The sequence below is a fragment of the Marmota flaviventris genome, chromosome 15 (genome assembly GCF_047511675.1).
Source record: "Marmota flaviventris isolate mMarFla1 chromosome 15, mMarFla1.hap1, whole genome shotgun sequence".
Taxonomy (NCBI): Eukaryota; Metazoa; Chordata; class Mammalia; order Rodentia; family Sciuridae; genus Marmota; species Marmota flaviventris.
The window spans coordinates 34,269,684-34,288,940 of record NC_092512.1 but is presented as its reverse complement, the minus strand read 5'-3'; the positions used below and the strand labels follow the sequence as shown (position 1 = coordinate 34,288,940).

General features: G+C 39.3%; 1 protein-coding gene across 4 annotated transcripts in view; it reads right to left on the bottom strand.

The window, feature by feature from the left end:
• The window catches only part of Azin1 (antizyme inhibitor 1), a 30,459-nt gene extending 21,112 nt beyond the window's left edge, over window positions 1-9,347 (bottom strand). For all 4 annotated transcript variants that reach the window (XM_071602194.1, XM_027948832.2, XM_027948826.2 and 1 more), the window contains exons 1-2: window positions 9,009-9,347; window positions 4,522-4,659 (exon numbers count right to left, since the gene is read on the bottom strand). The gene's annotated coding sequence lies outside the window, so the exon portion shown is untranslated. The remainder of the gene's footprint in view (window positions 1-4,521; window positions 4,660-9,008) is intronic.
• Between the last annotated feature and the right edge of the window lie 9,910 nt (window positions 9,348-19,257).

Below are 19,257 nucleotides of genomic sequence, written 5' to 3'. Positions count from 1 at the left end.
TGTGATACATGAAGAAGCAGCATTAACAAATTCATAAAGAACATTAAAATAATCTTAAGGTGGGGTCCTACTAAGGCTATATAAATACTAACAATTGAAAGTCAGAACCTGAATGCTGATGTCCTTTTGATGTTTCTGTAAGAACATACAGTCAACTAATAACAATCAGGTAATTTTTAAAGCAAACTTAAAAAGTACACTTAATTAATTAAATCTCTTTCTATACTTAGATACAACATGATACTGAAAGACATATGATAGCTAGGCTTGGTGGCCCAGGTGTAAACCCAATTACTTGGAAGGGTGAGGTAAAAGACTCAGAAGTTCAAGGCCGGCCTTGTCAATTTAGTAAAGACACTGTCTCAAAATAAAAAGGGCTGGGAATGTAATTCAGTGGCAGAGTGCTGCCAGGCTCAATCCCCAACAACAACAACAAAAAGGCAGGGGGTATACAATGATTAATTCAACCCAACTTCATCATTGAATCCATTGGTAAAAGCTATTACCAAATCCAATAGTTAAAGGGAGTTTAGTTTTCTGGACTAGATAATTTTAAATATTTTCCATTAGGCTAATTTATTAATTATACTGGAGTTACAGCTAAAGTGAACTGAAAACAAAACAAACACACTAGAAACCCCTTACCGGGGTTTCCATAAAGCCCTAGGAAATTCCACTATTGCTACCTCCACCCCAGGACTGAACACAGAATAACTTTACCGTTCAGGTATATGGCCAGTCCTTTATATTTTATTTTGAGACAGGGTCCTGCTAAATTGCTGAAGCTGGCCTCAAACTTGCAATCCTCCTTCTTTAGCCTCCTGAGTAGCTGGAATTGCAGATGTGTACCACCATGCTAGGCAAACATAAGGAATTTAATCTGAGATACTAATATTAAAAATATTTGTCAAGGTATTCTCAAGTGCTGGAGTTGGCTGAAGTTGTGGCTCAGAGACTGCATGCAGAGGCCCTGAGATCTATCCTCAGCAGCAAAGATATTTTCACAATGCTCACATAATGCATCATACATATTCTAAAAACAAATTTCAAAAGAAAATGATTTACAGCTAGTGATGGGCACATGTATAATCCCAGAAATTTGGGAGGCTGAGGTAGGATTATAAATTCCAGTCTTTGGCAATTTAGTGAGATTCTAAAAACAAATTTCAAAAGAAAATAATTTACAGCTAGTGTTGGACACATCTGTAATCCCAGTAATTTGGGAAGCTGAGGTAGAAGGATCATAAATTCAATTCCAGTCTTTGGCAATTTAGTGAGATTCTGTCTCAAATAAAATGAAAAGGGGGTCTGGGGATATGGCTCAAGCGGTAGCGCGCTCGCCTGGCATGCATGCGGCCCGGGTTCGATCCTCAGCACCACATACAAACAAAGATATTGTGTCTGCCGAGAACTAAAAAAGAAATAAATATTTAAAAAAATAATAAATAAATATATAAATAAATAAATAAAATGAAAAGGGGCTGTGATGTAGCTCAGTGGTAGCATCCCTGGTTTCAATAGCCAGTATTGAGGGAGTGGGGAGAGGTTGTACTATGTAAGCAACTTCCATAGCTCCCAGATCCTTAATGAACTACCTCTAAATTCAGATGTTTATTTGATTTAAAAACCTTACCCTGAAGCAAATCCTGGAGCTCAGATCTCCTGCATGGGAATTCTACTAATATTCAACAGTTAACATGCTTTGCAATGTTATATGCAAAGTCCTCTTATTGGTTCCAAATAGTACTGTTGCTCAACAAAAGATTAATCTCAGGGTTTCAGTTTCTAGAACACACTATTATACATAAGAATATTACATTTCTGGGAGGTATGATTCTCTTACCATTTTTACTAATTCTAGTGAAACCATAGAACAAAGTATTTTCTGAGTTCACAATTTGTCAAGGTTTAGAGCAATAATGTGGTATCTATAATATATAACGTAACTCTCTCCAAGAGAATGAGTCAGCATCCTGTAATCACAATATATCTACATGAAAACTCTGGAATATTAACATTAAATGGGATAGGATAAAAATAGCCTCACCTCAGCACAGATTCAGGTCACATTTTTCTCCCAAATTAGTTTGGGTCACACCAAGGAAGCTGAAGGAAAACTCTTTAAAAAAAAGTTTCCTGGGTTTCAAAATTATATGAATAAGGGATTGTGGGCCTATAGTTTTACAGCAAAGCATCTAGTACAAGAGTATATGTTAATACGTTGTCCCTGGGCATAATAAATCTAAAAATCAGTAATTTGGGCTGCCAGAACTTACAGAATAAATAATAAACATCTTTAGCATAGTCTGTCTGTTCCCACTTCCCTCACTCAAAAGAGTAAGGACTTTCTGAATTTTTGATATTACTTATTATTCTAAAACTACTTTTTCTTGTTTGGCAAAAATTATTCTCATATATTTCAGCTTACTGTTATCAGTGTCAAATGTGTAAGAGGAAACATTACAAATGTTAAAAAAAATGAAGATTTAATTTCCAATTTAGCAAAAAACTTAACTAAAAACATCCTTCATTATAGCCTTCCTTAAAAGAAAAATTAATTTTCACCTTAGAGTTAATTTGTATCTTTGCCAATCAGACCCTCCCAGTTAACTTCAGGGAAAATATCAGATATCCTAGAAAAGACAGCCTAACAATATTAGGTAATGGACTTGGTACTAAGATGTTGGCACCATGCTTCTCTTTTAATATGCATACAAGCAATCTGTTTAAAATGCACATTCTGAGTGGGGCAATATGGTATACATGCCTGTAACCCCAGCAACTCTGGAGGATGAAACAGGAGGATCACCAAGTACAAGGTCAGCCTCAGCAATTAGCAAGATCCTGTCTCAAAAGATTCTGACTCAAGCTGGGTAGGATTCTATATTTCTGTTCTAGATGATACTAATACTACTCATCCAAGAAACACAATGCATAACCACACAGCATTACAAATTTGTTGTTGTTTTGCTTAGGATTAAGAATTATTCTAGTCCAACTTTATTATATGGCTGTTTCAAAAACTAAGCAATTTGCTTAAATTTATACAGATTGGAAAAAAGCCAAAATAGGAAAACCTCCAATCAGGGTTATAAGCATTAGAACTTGTAACTTATAAAATCCTAGTACTTAAAACTGTTCTGTCTCTTTAGCCTTAACCTAAAAACCTGAAATCTAAAAATCATTTAAATGAGTTAACATCAACATCAAATGGTACTTTAAGGGTTTGCTTTAACACCCTCTCATAAGATAGAATAAACATGCAACTTAGGGGCAGGGGATGTGGATGTGGCTTAGTGGTCAAGCGCCCCTGGGTTCAAACCATGGTGGTGGTGGTGGTGGTGCAGATCAGTCTAAAGAAACACTAAATTCACCAAAACTATCTTTTGGTTTTGTGAAAATTTCTAATACTATTCCTTCCAAGTTTCTGGCCAAGAGAAATATCCTAATTTCAATACCCCAAATCAAATTTCAATAGCAAGAAATCTATATACAATTAAGTTTTTAAATGAACCAACCACACAAATCTAGCATCTCAAATATTTTACTGAGGAATGATATTTTGCATGGGGGATCAATTCTAAAAAGTCAATCCATACAGAAAATCTAGTCAAAAACTATCCTTGAAAATATGTTAGAAAGGTAGCAGGATGGGGGAGACACAGACATCTTTCAGAAAGTCCTCTAAAAACAACCAGTTGTTCCCAACAGCTGAGTATTATACAAAAAGACATTTTATGAAAAGGAATGTAAACTAGAAAAATCATATTTAGTCTAGCATGATGTTCATGACTAAGAAAACAAAAACTAAGATTCATGTTTCAAATCCCATGCTCTGAGGTATAGATTAATGAGTGAAATGTCAGCAGAATCCTTTCCTTTATTTAAAAATGTCTTTGGGACTGGTGGTGTAGCTCTGTGATAGAATGTTAAGCATGCATGAAGCCTGAGGTTCAATCTCTAGTACCAAAAAAATAAAAATGGTTTTTGACTTTTTTCTGATCAAGACCAGTACTTGAACCAAAGTTAAATGGTTGAATGATGTGGCAAACTACATCTTAAATCCAAAAACCACTGTACAGCCAGGGATGGTGGCATACGCCTGTAATCCCAGCAGCTGGGGAGGATGACACAGGAGGATCAAAGCCAGCCTCAGCAAAAATGAGGCACTAAGCAACTCAGTGAGACCCTGTCAATACAAAATAGGGCTGAGGATGTGGCTCTATGGTTGAATGCCCCTGAGTTCAAACCCTGGTTCCAAAAAAACAAACAAAAAACAAAAACAAAAACACTCTACAATTTATTCACGTAAAATATATTATATGCATTCAAGAGAAAGTAAATTATAAATTACCCAGTTAAGTGGTGAAAAATGCATAAATTAAACTGAATAGTTAAGTCTAATCTATAACTGTCAAGAGTTTTTAAAGATCACTGCTCTTAAAGAAATACAACTTCAAGTTTTGAAAAACACAGCACTCTCACTTGCCTTCATTTTACTAGGATCCCCTAGGTACTTACATGGACAAGTTAGGAGATGGAACCCCCCTATCATCAGCTAGGTTCCCAAGGTGGCTCGGCGTTAAAGTCAAACTGCTCTCTATACAGCACTTCTCCTAGGCCTTCTGGGTAGTTGTATACTTGGTCAGAAAGTTCGCCCTAAAGAAAATAAAAGTGGCAGATAATTCCATGTTAAAAAATAAAATTCAGCTGTGCTCCAACAGCAGGTTCACTTAAACTACAGAACTTTAGTTTTAATAGAATATGTTTTGTTAAAGTCACATTACCCAAAATGTTTCAAAGTGTTTACCATAGAACCAAGCACTTTTTATTAATAATCATTTCCAAGCTGCTCTACTACAGAAGTTCACAGAACCTGGCACCAGTCACCTTATCAAGTTGCTTTTTTTATCTACCTATTCATGAATTTCCAGTCTAATTTTGCCTCCCCCGGCCCTTTTGGTGGTACTGGAGATTGCATCCAGAGTTTTGCACATGCCAGGCAAGCACTCTACTTCTGAGTTACACATCCATTCCTTTTTATTTTATCTTGAGGGAGATAGGACCCCAAACTTGTGATCCTCCCACCTCAGTCTCCTAGGTAAGTGGGACTACAGGCATGCACCACAGTGCCTGCTATAAATTTTGCTTTCATTTGTCCAAGTTCCCTCAACAGTCCAGCATATATGCAAGATTTTAAATACATAACGTTCCAACTTGATCTTAAAGTCTGGAACTACCCAGAACACCCTTCAACTTCAAGTCTAAATTTTTCTTTGCTTAAAATGCAAATTCTTATTACTTAAAAAAAAAAGTTGTACATCCTAATACCTTATGTATCTGAATTATTGAGAAGTCCTTATAATGTTAGGCAAGTAATCTCTTAAGCTTTATTTTCTCATACCCAACTTATCTAGATCTACACTTCATTCTATTACCACTAGAAGCAAATGAATTGTCAAAGTGTTTGCCACACTACACAAAATGCTGTTTTATAAATGGTCATCACCTATTACAGTTTGACTAGTTCCCAAGATAAAATGCTATACCTACAATTCTATTTGTAATTCAATAGTTACTGTTTTAAAGTAATAGAACCTGACAGTATGTGCTAGAAAAGGTTGGTATGGTAATAAGGAAACCAGAAATAATAAAACTAGAAATTTAAGGTCAAGAGTTCGAAAAATTTCAGAAGCACTCTTAAGCATGCCTAAAGCCTCCCTTTCCCTTCCACCAGGATTCAAGGATTCCTTGAAGGAAGTAATATGTTCTACTTAGCAGGGGAAACTGGTTAAAGACACTCACAGTTGATGACCAAAGAATACATATTAACTTGCAACAATGATTACAAACTTACATAAAATTCCAAATAATGTGCTACTCCGTAAACATTCCAACTCTTCCCACACCTAGATAATTTTTTAAAATAAACAAAAATACTACTCATGCCAGGGACAGTTCACTCTCAATTATCCTAGGCAACAGGATAATTATCCTTGGTGAGACATTATTCATCATTTCCCTGCTATATTACCCACAGCTATTTTGCTGTTTAAGTGATATGAAATATAAAAACATTAATCTTTAGAAATGCGAGAATATTCTTCAGTAAGATCTTTAATAAAACTTGAAGCTGGGCATTGTAGAGCATGCCTATAATCCCAGTGACTTAGGAGGTTGAGGCCTAAAGCAACTTAGGGAGAGTCTATCTCAAAATAAAAAAAAGTGGTTGGGGATGTGGCTCAATGGTTAAGCACTCTGGGTTCAATTCCAGGTTACCCACCCCACCCCCAAAGACACTAAATTTAACAAAAATATACTATCAGGGAAAGAAGGTGCCAAACTTTGAAAAGCACATTTTCAAAAGTATGAATGATTAAATAAAAAGATAAAGGAATTATGAAAAATTTTTCAGTTAGAATGGTTTGCATAAATTAGCTAGATGAGACAACTCTGCAACCAAGTTCCTCAACAATTATTTGAAGAGCATGGCATACCAGACTTGACTGAATCAGCCAGCAGACCAAGACACAAAAAACCTATCACTTTTGACATTTAGTATCTCAAAACTTAGTATCTCAAAATTATGATTTTTTTTCTACACATTGTTTTTACCAATTATTTCTAAGGTTGTTTTGTAGTATTCTTTCAAGTAATAAGAAATATCAAGACAAATCCAAATTGGAGGGTAGTCAATCAGGTATCTAACCAATACTTCTCTGCACTGAAAATCATGAAAAGCAACAGAAAATGTAAACTGTCACAGATCAGATAAGACTAGGGAGATATGACAACTAAATACAATGTGGTAGAGTTAGGACTGAATTCTGGAAAAAGTAAAGAACAACAAAAAGCAACTGTTGGCTGGGGTGTAGCTCAGTGGTAAAGCATTTGCCAAATACTAGTAAAGTTCCAGGTTCAATCCCTAGTACTCCAAAAACCAAAAGCCTGGTGAAATTTGAAGAAACTCAAGAGTTTAAGTAATAATACTTAACAAATTCAGTTTACTTTAGATTAAATGTACCACAATACTACAAGATGGTCAACTGGTTAAGTATACAGGAACTGTTACTGTCTTTGAGACTTCTTTTGTGTGCATAAGACTGAAATTTCTAAAATAAAATTATATATTTTTTTAAAAAATCAGGCAAGGTATTTAATACAATGTACTACTCAGCAATAAAAAACCTACTGAAAAATGCAATGTGAACATCAAAAACATGCCAAATTAAAGCCTTTTACACAAAAGAATGCATATAGATTGATTCTACTTGTATGGAAATTCTAGAACAAACAAGACTAATCTTTTAATTTAAAAAAATCAGAATCATGGTCGAGTCTGTGGCAACTTGGAGACAGTTTGACTAGACAAAAGGGAACTAACTATCTGGGCCAACAGCACTGTTCTGCACATTGATAGAGGCTTGAGTTACTACATAGCAGTATTTTTTGTAAGGCTCAAATAGTACACTTTTGTGGATTTTACAGTCAATTTTACTCCCCCCAAATTTTTTAAATTGCTAACAGCATGGAACCCTATCTAACGACGAGGTTCCTATCTAAAGTTGGAAGGGAAGTGTTTTGGTGTCTCTAACATAACTGTGAAATTCACGCAACAATTATATAAGGCAAATAAAAGAAAATGTTAATGTTAATTATAGAATCAAAGTGGAGGTACCACTCTTTAACCTGTTTGGGATCCTATATAAATAATACGTTGGGGGACAAAAAATATAATTTGATTTCATTTTTATTCCTATAGTCAGTCATCTTTCCTACTTAATGTAAAACTCCTCGGAGCTTATTTGTCCTCAGGATCAGTATTTGCATGATATCTTATGTGTAAGGATCATTAGGGCCTCGCCAAACAACCATTAGCCACATTTCTATCAGGCTTTCCTGAGCGCACAATAAGGGAGAGAGATTCCTTAAGAGTCATTCTTAACCCAAGCTAGACACAGAAAAACTTAACATATTCAACCTAGATGCCACCACAAAATCCAGTAAAATCTGCTGAAACATGACTGGACTGTAAATCGTATCCCCGACCATTTCTGGTTTCCTAGCCAGTGGTTTAGTCTAAGGAATACAAGTTCAGGGCATATATTCTCTAAGATTTGAAACACGTCATCACCATTAACTGCTGGCAGTCAAGATAATACCTGATAAGCCATCCCAGCCTACCCTTTTCCCTCTTTCTGCCCAGAAATCGCGGCGCGAACTGGAAAGCGAAGCCATGGTGACTAATACTTAGACTCCGGGAGGTGACTGGGGTGAGTGAAAGCGACTTGGCCCAATCAGGAACGCCGCAGAGGCGGAGCGGCAGCCCTGAGGCTTCCAGAAGGGGCCAAAGGCCTCCCGCACGCTACTTGACACCGGGGCTTCCCCGCCGCCGGGCCCCGAGTGGGGTCAACTTTCCTCCACCAGAGGGGGACCGCGCTCCCCTCACCCCCCAGACCAGCTTCCTCCGCAGCTGTCACAAGAGGCCGGCGCTGGGCCCGACCGGCTCCATTCATAACCCAGCGCCCAAGCCGCTGCAGCCCATCGCGCCGCCCACCCGGCTCCGGAACCAAAGGCGGCCAAGCAGAGCCAGCAGCAGATAGGGACCACGGCCCGAGGGGCCGTAGCTGGGCCCCCTCCCCGGAAACAGCAATGCACCACGGGAGAGGGGTGGGGGCCGCACGCTGCCGGGAGTGGACCACGACCCCCGGCGGCCAGACCACCACGCGCGCCCCCGCACGCACACGCCCCCTCGCCCCAACCGCTGTGGCTCGGGTTCTGCCTAGCGCCGGGCGGCCGCCTCTAAGGCCCTGAAGCGCGACCCGCCGCGCCAGCCCCGCCACTCGAGGCACCGACAGCCGCCACACACGCCGCTGTCCGCCATGTTCGAAGCGGCTGGCCGCGGGGCGCTGCGGGGACTCCAGGGCTACGCGGCCCAGCGGAGGCACCCACCGCCCCCGAGGCCGGCCCGCGCCAGCTCCTCCCGCTCTCCTACTCCCAGTACTCACGTGAGATAACGGCCCAAAGAGTCGGGTAAAGCGTCTTCTCTTTTTCGGCGGAATTTTTAAAGAGGGATGTGGTTACCTTGAGCAGAAATACCCAAGGCGGCCTGGGCCATAGGCTGCGGGGACGACGTGGGGAGAAAAGCGCGGCACCGACACCAGCTGAGCAGCAGTGGCAGCGGCGGCCAGAGAGAAATGGAGCAGCGCGGGTAAAAGGAGAAAGTCGCAGGCTGGGTGGGGAGAGGATTTGGCCTCGTCACACCGCAGAGCAGCAGAACGAGAAAGGAAAAGAAGAGGCAGAGAAGGCGACAACAGGGTGAAAAGGAAACGCTTCAGCCGCGAGGAGAGCCAAAGAGTGTGGGAAGGCGGTGCCGGAGACGCCAGTATTTATAGCCAGTGGGTGGGGTTTGATGACGTCACAGCCGGCCAGGCAGCCGCGCGAGCGGGGCGGGGCACGGCAGTAGACAGGGGAAACTCGAGGGGCGGAAGAGGAAGGAGGCCAGCGCTGGGCTGTGGTGAGGGGAGGGGCGACCCGGCAGTGCAGGTGCAAACCCGCGGGTCGCTTCCCGCCCTCCAGCCGCTCGCAGCTTTAGGCCTGCGGAAGGCCCACCACAGTGAAGTGGGCCTGAGAGTGGCCTGGCGTCTGGGCCTGATCGCGGCGTGTCCCCTCCGCCCCCGCCCCCGCCCCGCAGCGCCTGCGCTCACGCTCGCGGCGGACTCCCGTGCTTTGTGAGCTGAACAGGTCTACACACTAGCGGCAGTCCTGAGTACTGTCTTGGGCTCGGGTCAGCGCGACCCCTGCTTTGCACGGAAGGCTGTGGGTACCATCGCAGGGTCTTTGGCGGTGGAGCTCGCACTATTTTGTGGGGACTGTGGTCTACACCTGGGGACCGCCCTTACAAGGACAGGTCAAGCCTTCTCGGGATGCAGCAATTCCTTTATGGAAGTGATTTCCTCATGGCTAGGAAGGGTCGGTCTAGTTTTCGGCTTGTGACCCCAGGAGAATGTTCTCAGTACTCCCGCGTTGCAATACGGTGCAGAAGAAAAAAATTTTTTTTTCTTTAAGGAGTGTGATTTTGAAATCTGTATTTTAAAATAGGTTGGTGCAGCCGGGCGCAGAGGTGCCCCCTTGTAATCTCAGCGGCTCCAGAGGCTGAGGCTGGAGGATCGCGAGTTCAAAGCCAGCCTAAGCAACTCAACAACAGTCTGTCTCTAATAAAATACAAAAGAGGGCGAGGGACGTGGCTCAGTGGCTAAGTGCCCCTGGTTTCATCCCTGTACTAAAAAATAAAAATAATAAAGTGGGCTGGTGCTGTCAGACCGAGCCTTAATAATGCAGAAGCAGTGTTGAAGTGTACTGTTGTTACACGCACATGACTAATCCCCCACATCTTATATGAGCATTTTGATTTTCCTACTCCTTAACAAAGTTTATACTATCGGGTCCAGGATGACTTACATAGCTTTCAATTTGTGCGCCCCCCCCCCTTCCCCCTTTAAGGTATCTTAGTGATAATGTTGTGCAACTTAGACTTAACAGTGCAAAGCAAATAGGATTGATAGCCTCCAAAGTTAAAGTCTTTTGAATCTTTGAGCTGGTTGCAGTGGCATAGACCTGTAATCCCTCTACTTAGGACAGGGAGGATCACAAGTTTGAAGCCAACCCTAACAATTTAGCGAGATCCTGTCTCAAAATAAAAAGGTTGAGATGTAGCCAAAGATAAGAGTGCCCCTGTGTTCCGTCCCCAGTAATGCAAAGTTAGGACCTTTGAGTTGAAAACCCTCACTTTTTCCCTTTTCATTCTGCCCCGCATTCTTTTTACATTGTGACCAGCACAGTTATTAAGAAATCGTCAAAGGAGAAAGGAAGAGAAAAAGGCAAGATATCTTGTGATGATGAAATGTAGTCTCTGGAATAGAAACATTAGGTAGAAATTAAGAGTTGTGAACTCTAACTGATTTTGTTTTTCTGTATTTTGCTCTGATGTATCTTGGCTTTCTATAATACTTCTTGAAAGTTCTGTGCAATTCAGAACACAGCAACTTTACCAGACACCCCCATCCCCACCCCCAATCCATGAAGGAAGGAAAGCTAAAATTGAATACACCACTTGACATCTTACAGTCTATCAGGAGAAATAAAACAACGACACAACTACTGCTGACAGATAAACAGATATTTTAAATGCTACAAGGAACCTAGTAAAAGGAGGAAATAATTGCAGCTAAGAGAAAACCTGCCAGAAAAAGGTACAGAGTCATTTTGTGCACCTACACTCCAAGGAAGGGAAACAGGTGATTTTGAAAGCTGATGTTCAGGCAAGGGAAACATGATCAACGGCACAAAAAGGTTTACAGAACTGAGTGGGCTTTCCACCTCCATCTTAAGAGCATGGTTACAAAAGAGATTGAAAAGGTAGGTTAGGGTTAGATCAAGAAGGAATTGGGACTTTATTCTGGAACCATTTAAACAGGGATATGATATCCTCAAAGATATGTTTTTAAGAGATTACTCTGGCATCTGTGGATGGGATTGAAAAGAAGTAGGTGATTTGGCAGTAACAGTGAGGTAGACAGTAGTTTTTTTAAAAGTACTAAGGGATTCAGAATGGAACAGTGAGGCAGACTCAGTAGTTTTTTTAAAAGTACTAAGGGATTCAGAATGGAAAAGGCAAGCAGTGGGAATTAAATGAGACTGCTTGGAGCTTAAGGAGTTTGAGCTGTTGACAAAATCCAGGTAAGGTCCCCTGGAAATGGGGAGATGTGGAGCTCTCTGGGTTGAGTTTGGGAATTAAGGAATTGTTGGGGTGAACAGGAAAAGGAATAAAAGCACAGGCCCTAAAGAAATGCCAGAGAGAAGAGACACTGGCAGATAAGACCAAGAGCAATGACCGAAAGTAGAAAGAAAATTATAATAGTGCAATGTCAAGCCATTCAGGGAGCGGGTGTTTGAGGATGGAATGTGTGTTCAGAATTGTCATCTTTCTCAAAACAAAAGTGGGTTCTGATTTTTGCAAATGGCAAATCATTGGTGAACCCTAATCTCATGTTAAGAAATTTGGATTTTTATCTCACAGGCATTGGGAAAGGTTGCAATCATTCTAGTGATTTGCATTTTAGAAAAGGAGAATATGGAGGTGGGAAGAGAAAGGACTAAGTGTCAGCAGGGAAAACATTTGAGAAGCAATTGTAGTCATTCATGAAGAATGATAAGAAGTTATCATTCTGAGAAGAAATAATTTGTGACCTTTAACTGAACAATTTCAGAAGAGTGGGAGGAACAGAAGGTTGTAGAGGTTCAAGGGAGGAGTGTTTGAAGTTAAGTCATGAATAATGACCTCTCTTCAAGTGAAGGGTACTGAACTAAGGCCTAACCCAACATTGTTTACACCATGAAGCAATTCCTCAATTATTGTTACAACTATGTGCTCCGGTAATGAGTAAATTCAAACTTAAAGGATGATACTTGCTTTTAATGAATACCATAGAACTTTGAAAGCTGTGCTACATCTGAGTAGACAGAATGATAGCTTCCTAATGAGAACAGCATATTTAATTATGTTTGGGGTTTGGGTTATTTTGCCAAGTCAGCTTCCTCATACACAAATATACAGGTAGTACCAACAAAAATATTATCATTAAATAGAGAACCCTAAGATCAAATGATAGAATAATGTTCACACTTGGATCACCCTGGTCCACTGACTCAAACCAGTTTGCTTAACTAATTTAATTATTGATAGAGGCAAGTCACTGAAAATAATATCACCAGCTTATGAAAGAAATCTCATGTAGTCACATATGTGAATGTGACAAATGAAGAGTAATGAAATCTCAGTTCAAATAAATGCTGAGGTTTTGGGATATGTTATCTGAAAAGCATATGTTAGAAACTTAATTCCCAATGCAAGCATGTTAGGAGGAGGGGCCCGCTGAGAGGTAATTAGATCCCAGAGGGGAGTAAAGGGATCAATGCCATGACCGGAGGTAGTCCATATAAAAGGACAGAGTTTAGTCCCCTCTGTCTCTCTTTCCCTTCTGCCTTTCTTTCTCATCAGCTCTTTGCCCTTCTACCATGGGATAGCACAGCAAGAATGTCCTCACCAATCTTGGATTTTCCAGTCTCCAGAACAGCCAATAAATTCCTGTTATACATTTTCCAATTTGTGGCATTGTGTGATAGCAACACCAAATGGATTCACACAATGGAAATATTTAAAGAAAGCTCAATTCAAAAAGAATATTTTTGGTCAGGTAAATTCCTAGAGTATTTCTTATTATGTAGAAATCCAAAATATATAGGTTCACAATATTCAAAGCATTCACATTTAAAACATTATGAGGACTGGGACTGTAGCCCATGGTAGAGCACTGACCTATGGAAGGTGCTGCATTTGATCCCAGCACTGATAAACAAATTACAGTAGTTCAAATCTCTACCACATCTTTTTGAGCACTGATAACCTTTCTAAAAAGCTGGCTCACTTATCAAAAATCAGATGCTATGGTACATATGGCCTAGTAAAAGTGGGTAAAATATTTCCAAATTATTTTGCCATATGCAAAGTTCAGATTATGTACTATTCTCTCTGCAATAACTATAACTCCATTAATTGCTGAGTAGCTGTTTAAAAATAAAAGCCTTTACAGTCATAATTTATCTGGGTTGATTTTCACTTCAGATAAGAAATCATCTAATTTTATTGTCATGTGTAATTTTTTTTTTTTTTCACAAAATGTAGGGCCAGTTCAATAGGGTTATATGGCATTACAGTTTAGAAGTGCTCTTCGTCCTAACACTGGCCTATATCCTCACCCTATTTTTGTTCACAGAATAATTTAATCTATAGAGTTGTATGCATGGCAAGCATAGGGAGATAGAGACCAGATACAAATCCAAGTATAAAAGGGAAAAATTGTCCTATTTTCATTTCAGTGGCTATGTATGTCATGAACTGTTGGTCAACTTTTTAACTTTTCTGAGTGACTTGGACAATTTCTTGATAAGCAAGTTATAAGCAATACACTGACGTCTTTCATTACTTTGAGGAACAACAAATTACTCATTGTTAATGTAAGAAGACTGATTTAGAAACCTACGTAAGAGGCCAAAGCAATAATCCAGTTTTGCAAATTAAAAGTAATTCACATGACTAGAATCAGTGAATGACCCATAGTTTTTTTCTTTCTTGTCTTTCTATATTCCTTGGAAGTTTGGGAAATTAATTTCATTTGTACTGTGCTGCCAGACAAGTATATAGTTTGTTGAGAAAAACATATAGCATGAAGAGTTTGTATCTCTCTATCTGAAACAGCATCCTGTCAGATAACCTAAAATTTGGGGGTTAAGCCTTAGAAAATAAGAGCTATGAAATCTAATCTTGTCTAGTTTGTAGTGTGGTTTGTTCTGTATTCTTTAATAAATAACCTTGCTTGAATACTGTCACATGAGCTAATTTTACTTCTTAAATAGTTATTAATGGTAACTGTAAACTATATTTTATTTAATGAGACTTTTAAAATGACATTTAATTTGAAGTTTGACAGCACTTATGTAAACATTTCTATCAATCTAAATTTGCTTTATGTTATTGTAACTGAAAAGAAAAGCTTATGTAATAAAGACTATAAAATGTTAGTTCTTTTATCAAAATAGGGAGAAGAAACATAAATTACTTGTTTTTATAAGGATAATCTTTTTGTGCCTGAATTAAAAAGGTCATTTAGCCACCTACAATATAATAGCAATTGAAAGATATTTAGTCAGAGCTAGGGATGTATCTCATTGGTTAAGCTTTAGCCTCATATATACAAACCCTGAGTTCAATCCCCAGTAAAAGAAAATAATTCTTAGCTCTACTTATCTAAGTGACTTGCTTCCTTTTATTTATGTACTTTTCCCCTGCAAAAATATATTCCCTTATTCTCTGGAGAGATTTTCCCCAGCCATACCCTGAGTTCTGTTGACAGCTACCATCTTCTTAATCCCAGCTTCACCAATCACAGGAATTGGTATAAGGGTTGACAACTTCTCATCCAGCCTTAGGGGCTAAGATAGCACAATGATTGACACGTGTCTGATTCAGACCATTCTTTCCTTGGGATTTTTCACTAACAAAATGGTTGCAGGAGTGGGGCATAGTGGCACACACCTGTAATCCTAATTTATTTGGGAGGCTGAGGCAGGAGGATTGTAAGTTTGAGGCCAACCTAGACAATTTAGTGAGACCCTGACTCAAAAAGGACTGGGCTTGTAGCTCAGTGGTAGAGTGCTTGCCTCACATATGTGAGACTTTGAGGTTCTTTCCCTAGAACCACCAAAAAAAAAATTTAAAAGGGTACAGAAAAGAAATCTTAGAGAGGGAATCATTTCTTCTGTGACACTTAGGAGCCAGATCTGCCAGTAACTAGGATCCTAGAAAAAATCTATGTGAGACAATAAAACCAATGTTTATGATGATTCTAGTTAAACCATTCTTCTCCTCCTTCAGGTATACCAACAAAGAATTCCTTCTTCTGATCAAAGGTAGTTTCAGCTAGTTTTCTGTCAGTTGCAACCAAGAGTTCAGCCCTATGCAAAGAGAAACAAAAAGATCTTCGTTTAGGCTCAGAAAATAAATTGCACAAGTACAAGAGAGGCCCAATTGTTTACTATTTAAATAGTGCCTAGAGATGTTGACCACAAGCTTGCCATGAACTAACAAAGGCAAGGCTGAGAGGGAGGGAATGAGAGAGAGAGAAAACTTGAATGCAATTTTGATTGCAGTAAAAGTATAGATTGGAAGGGAAATAGCAGTTTGGTTTGCAGTTGAATCTGACTCCAATTGTAGCTTTTCTGTTTTGGGGGAAAAGTTTTGTTGTAAAGTTCTAAATAATGAATGGTACAAGAGAATGAAAACTATATAGTTTGGAAGATAGTCATAAAGATGAGGGGATCTAGAAAACAATGTATTATTAAGAATAATAAAAGATAGATAAAAAAGATAAAAAAAAAATAGCTGGGTGCAGTGGTACATGCTTATAATCCCAGCAGCTCAGGAGGCTGAGGCAGGAAGTTGGTTAGTTTAAAGCCAGCCTCACCAGCGAGGCCCTAAAAAACTCAGCAAGACCCTGTCTCTAAATAAAATATAAAACAGGTCTGGGGATGTGGCTTGGTAGTTGAGCACCACTGGGTTCAATCCCCAGTACTTATAAAAGAGAGAGAGAGAGAGAGAGATTGGAGGAAAGACACAGAAGGAAAATGGAAAAATGTAAATGCAAAAGCTGTCATCTTTAAAAAAGAAAAAATATCAGTCACTATGCTAAAGTGCTTTTATGTTGTTTAATCCTTAAATAAGCTTGTTGGGTAGGTCTTATTATGCCTACTTCACAAGTGAGAAAACAAAAATACAGGGAGTTTATATAACTTGCTCATGATCACTTGGTTAAACTGAGAGCATCTAGATTCATAGCCAAAGTTGTCTCATGTGCAGGGCCAACCTCTAAGACCCTCCACTTTACTATCTCTTTGGATAACTTTTGTCTGCAGAATATGTCAAGCTCTAGCAGTTAAGTTTGAGAAATTACAGGATCAGCCAGACATAGGTAAGATCAGTGGGTTTCCTTGTCCAGACAGAAGATCTATCTCTCCCTCTGAGTTTCCACCAGGCTTGGTTTTTGTCTTTCCATGGCCTATTATTGACGTAATAATTATTGTCTAAACTTTGTGAACGGGACATTAAGCTTTTTAAGGCAAAGACTATTTGGTGGGTTTTTTAATCTTATGGAATACTTACTCAATACAGTGCCTTGCACCCAACCCTCTGATGACTTCTAGCAGAGGCCGTGACTGGCAATGCCATGGCACGTCTCATGCAGCAAAAAGCTATCTTGTCACTGGATCTATTCAGGGATAAAGAGGGAAAGTTTGCATTGGGAGCATGTTGGACCAAAGGGACCTCTTAGATAGTTTCCTTCCTTAACCATGATATAGAAGCAAAACATACTCATCGCTATTCTTTATATTCTTAAAAAAGAATTTAGCATTATTTTAACTTTATGATGATTGCATATCAACATATAAAGAAGTTGTGTGACTTTGTAATTCTTTGCTTACCCATACATAAAATTAGGATGCTTTTAACCTGTGATTTGCCATTTTATTGATTCATCTTCCTCCCCAGGGAAATCAATAGCTTACTATAGTAAAAAAAAAAAAAAAAAAAAAAAAAAAATCCCTGGTTCTATTTGAGAGGGATGAATCATATATATATATATTTTTTTGTATACATTTTAAGCTTTTGTCATGATAATGGGAATGAACCATCAAGCAAAAACTGGGGTGTATCACGGCTGGAGGTGTTGCTCCGTGGTAGAGCTCTTGCTCAGCGCGCATACAGCCCTGAGTTCCACTCCCAGCACCTCACCTAAAAGAAACTCAGGTATTTCATGTTTATTTTTGTTCCTAGTTACTAAGAATTTTCTTTACTATTCAAGAAAGTGAATGAATAGAAAATGAAGGACACTGTAATAGTATAACATCAAGAATGCTTAAGAAAAAAAGCAACAGTCTCAGTCATTGTTCTTTGTATGTAAAAACAATGGGGCTTAACAGTATATTGGTTCCTAAATCCAATTTCCAGCTGCCAGCAGCCGCCCTTGAGTGGGAGATGACTTAACGCAGGAGGGTCTGTGTGGCAGCATGCCTCCTACCTCCCTGGGCTCCACAACCCACGGGTGGCAGGTTACAGGACTATTGAGTACTAAGGCCTCAAATCTGGTTGCTAACAACACAGTAAAATAACGAGCTAAATATTTTAATTGTTTAAAGAGCAATAGTCAGAAGAATAACATCAATATTTTTCCAAATACTATGAGCAGGCCTTACTTAGGGGCCTCTCCCTTGTTACTTGGTCCTCCGCTCTGGTTGCTAAGATCCTGGGGAAGCTGGTTATGTTGGGCCAAAGCGTCAATGAACAGAAAGCCTCAGAGAGCAAACCAGATGTGCAGGGGAGATTGTGATACAAGGTATTCTACAGAGATGGTCTTTTCATGGGGAGAGAAGCCCTTGGGAAACCCCCATAGTGTTCTGTCACTGTTGTTACTTTGGGAAACTGCCAGGCCTATTTATTTGAAGTTCAACCACAGTCTTAACCCTAAACTTCCAGAATAGCAAATGAATAGATAAGAAAGCAGGAAGGTACTAGAAATAAGGGGCCAAGCTCACAGAATTAGTAAAATCAATTAAACAGAAAACTAGAATTTCATCTTTGTTATATTAGCCCTAAAAATGGGAGAATGTTAGTTTTTCCTAAGTGCTTTCAAATTACACCCTTAAAGAATTTTCTGACCTATTTCATATGAGTTTTTAGTTGATCGATGTGCTCAAAAATATTTTTTAGAAAACATGAAATTTAGGAATGCTTATTTAGCAAAATGGCTATCAGGATCTGGTATACTGAGTTAAACTATTAGGATTTCTAAAGATAGACTTGAAATCAAATGATGAAACCCTATGAGATTTGCTCAGAATTTCACATTTTAATTGGAGATTTTTCAAATTATGAATTTATTTTGCCTATTGCTATACTTCCACTAGCCTTAACATCAGTCTAAAATCCCAGTGGCTCAGGAGGCAGAGGCAGGAGGATTGAAAGTTTGAGGCCAGCCTCAGCAATTTAGGGAGGCCCTAAATGACTTAATTCGACCCTGTCTCAAAATAAAAGATAAAGAGGACTGGTTTATACTCAGTGGTAAAGTGCCCCCCACCCTTGGGGCTGGGGTTGTGGCTCAGCGGTAGAGTGCGTGCCTAGCACGAGCAGGACCCGGGTTCTATTCTCAGCACCACATAAAAATAAAGGCATTGTGCTGTGTCCATTTATACGTAAAAATAAATAAGTAAATATGTTTTTTAAAAAATTTAAAAAAAAAAATAAAGTGCCCCCCTCAGTTAAGTCCCCAGTCCAAAAAAAAGCAATGCAAGCATAATTTTTCCTGGAAATTTCATGAATTTTCTTTCTAGGTAAAATTGTTTTTTGCCCTCATTGTGCCTCAACCACATCTGTGTCTAGTTTAATGGATTCAATATTTCTTTAAAAAGTTTGGTACTGGGAAAGACCTAAAAAGGGCATACTACAGGGACACAGCCACATCAATGTTTATAGCAGCACAGTTCACAATAGCTAAACTGTGGAACCAACCTAGCTGACCTTCAATAGATGAAAGGATTAAAATAATTATACACAATGGAATATTACTCAGCACTAAAAAATAACAA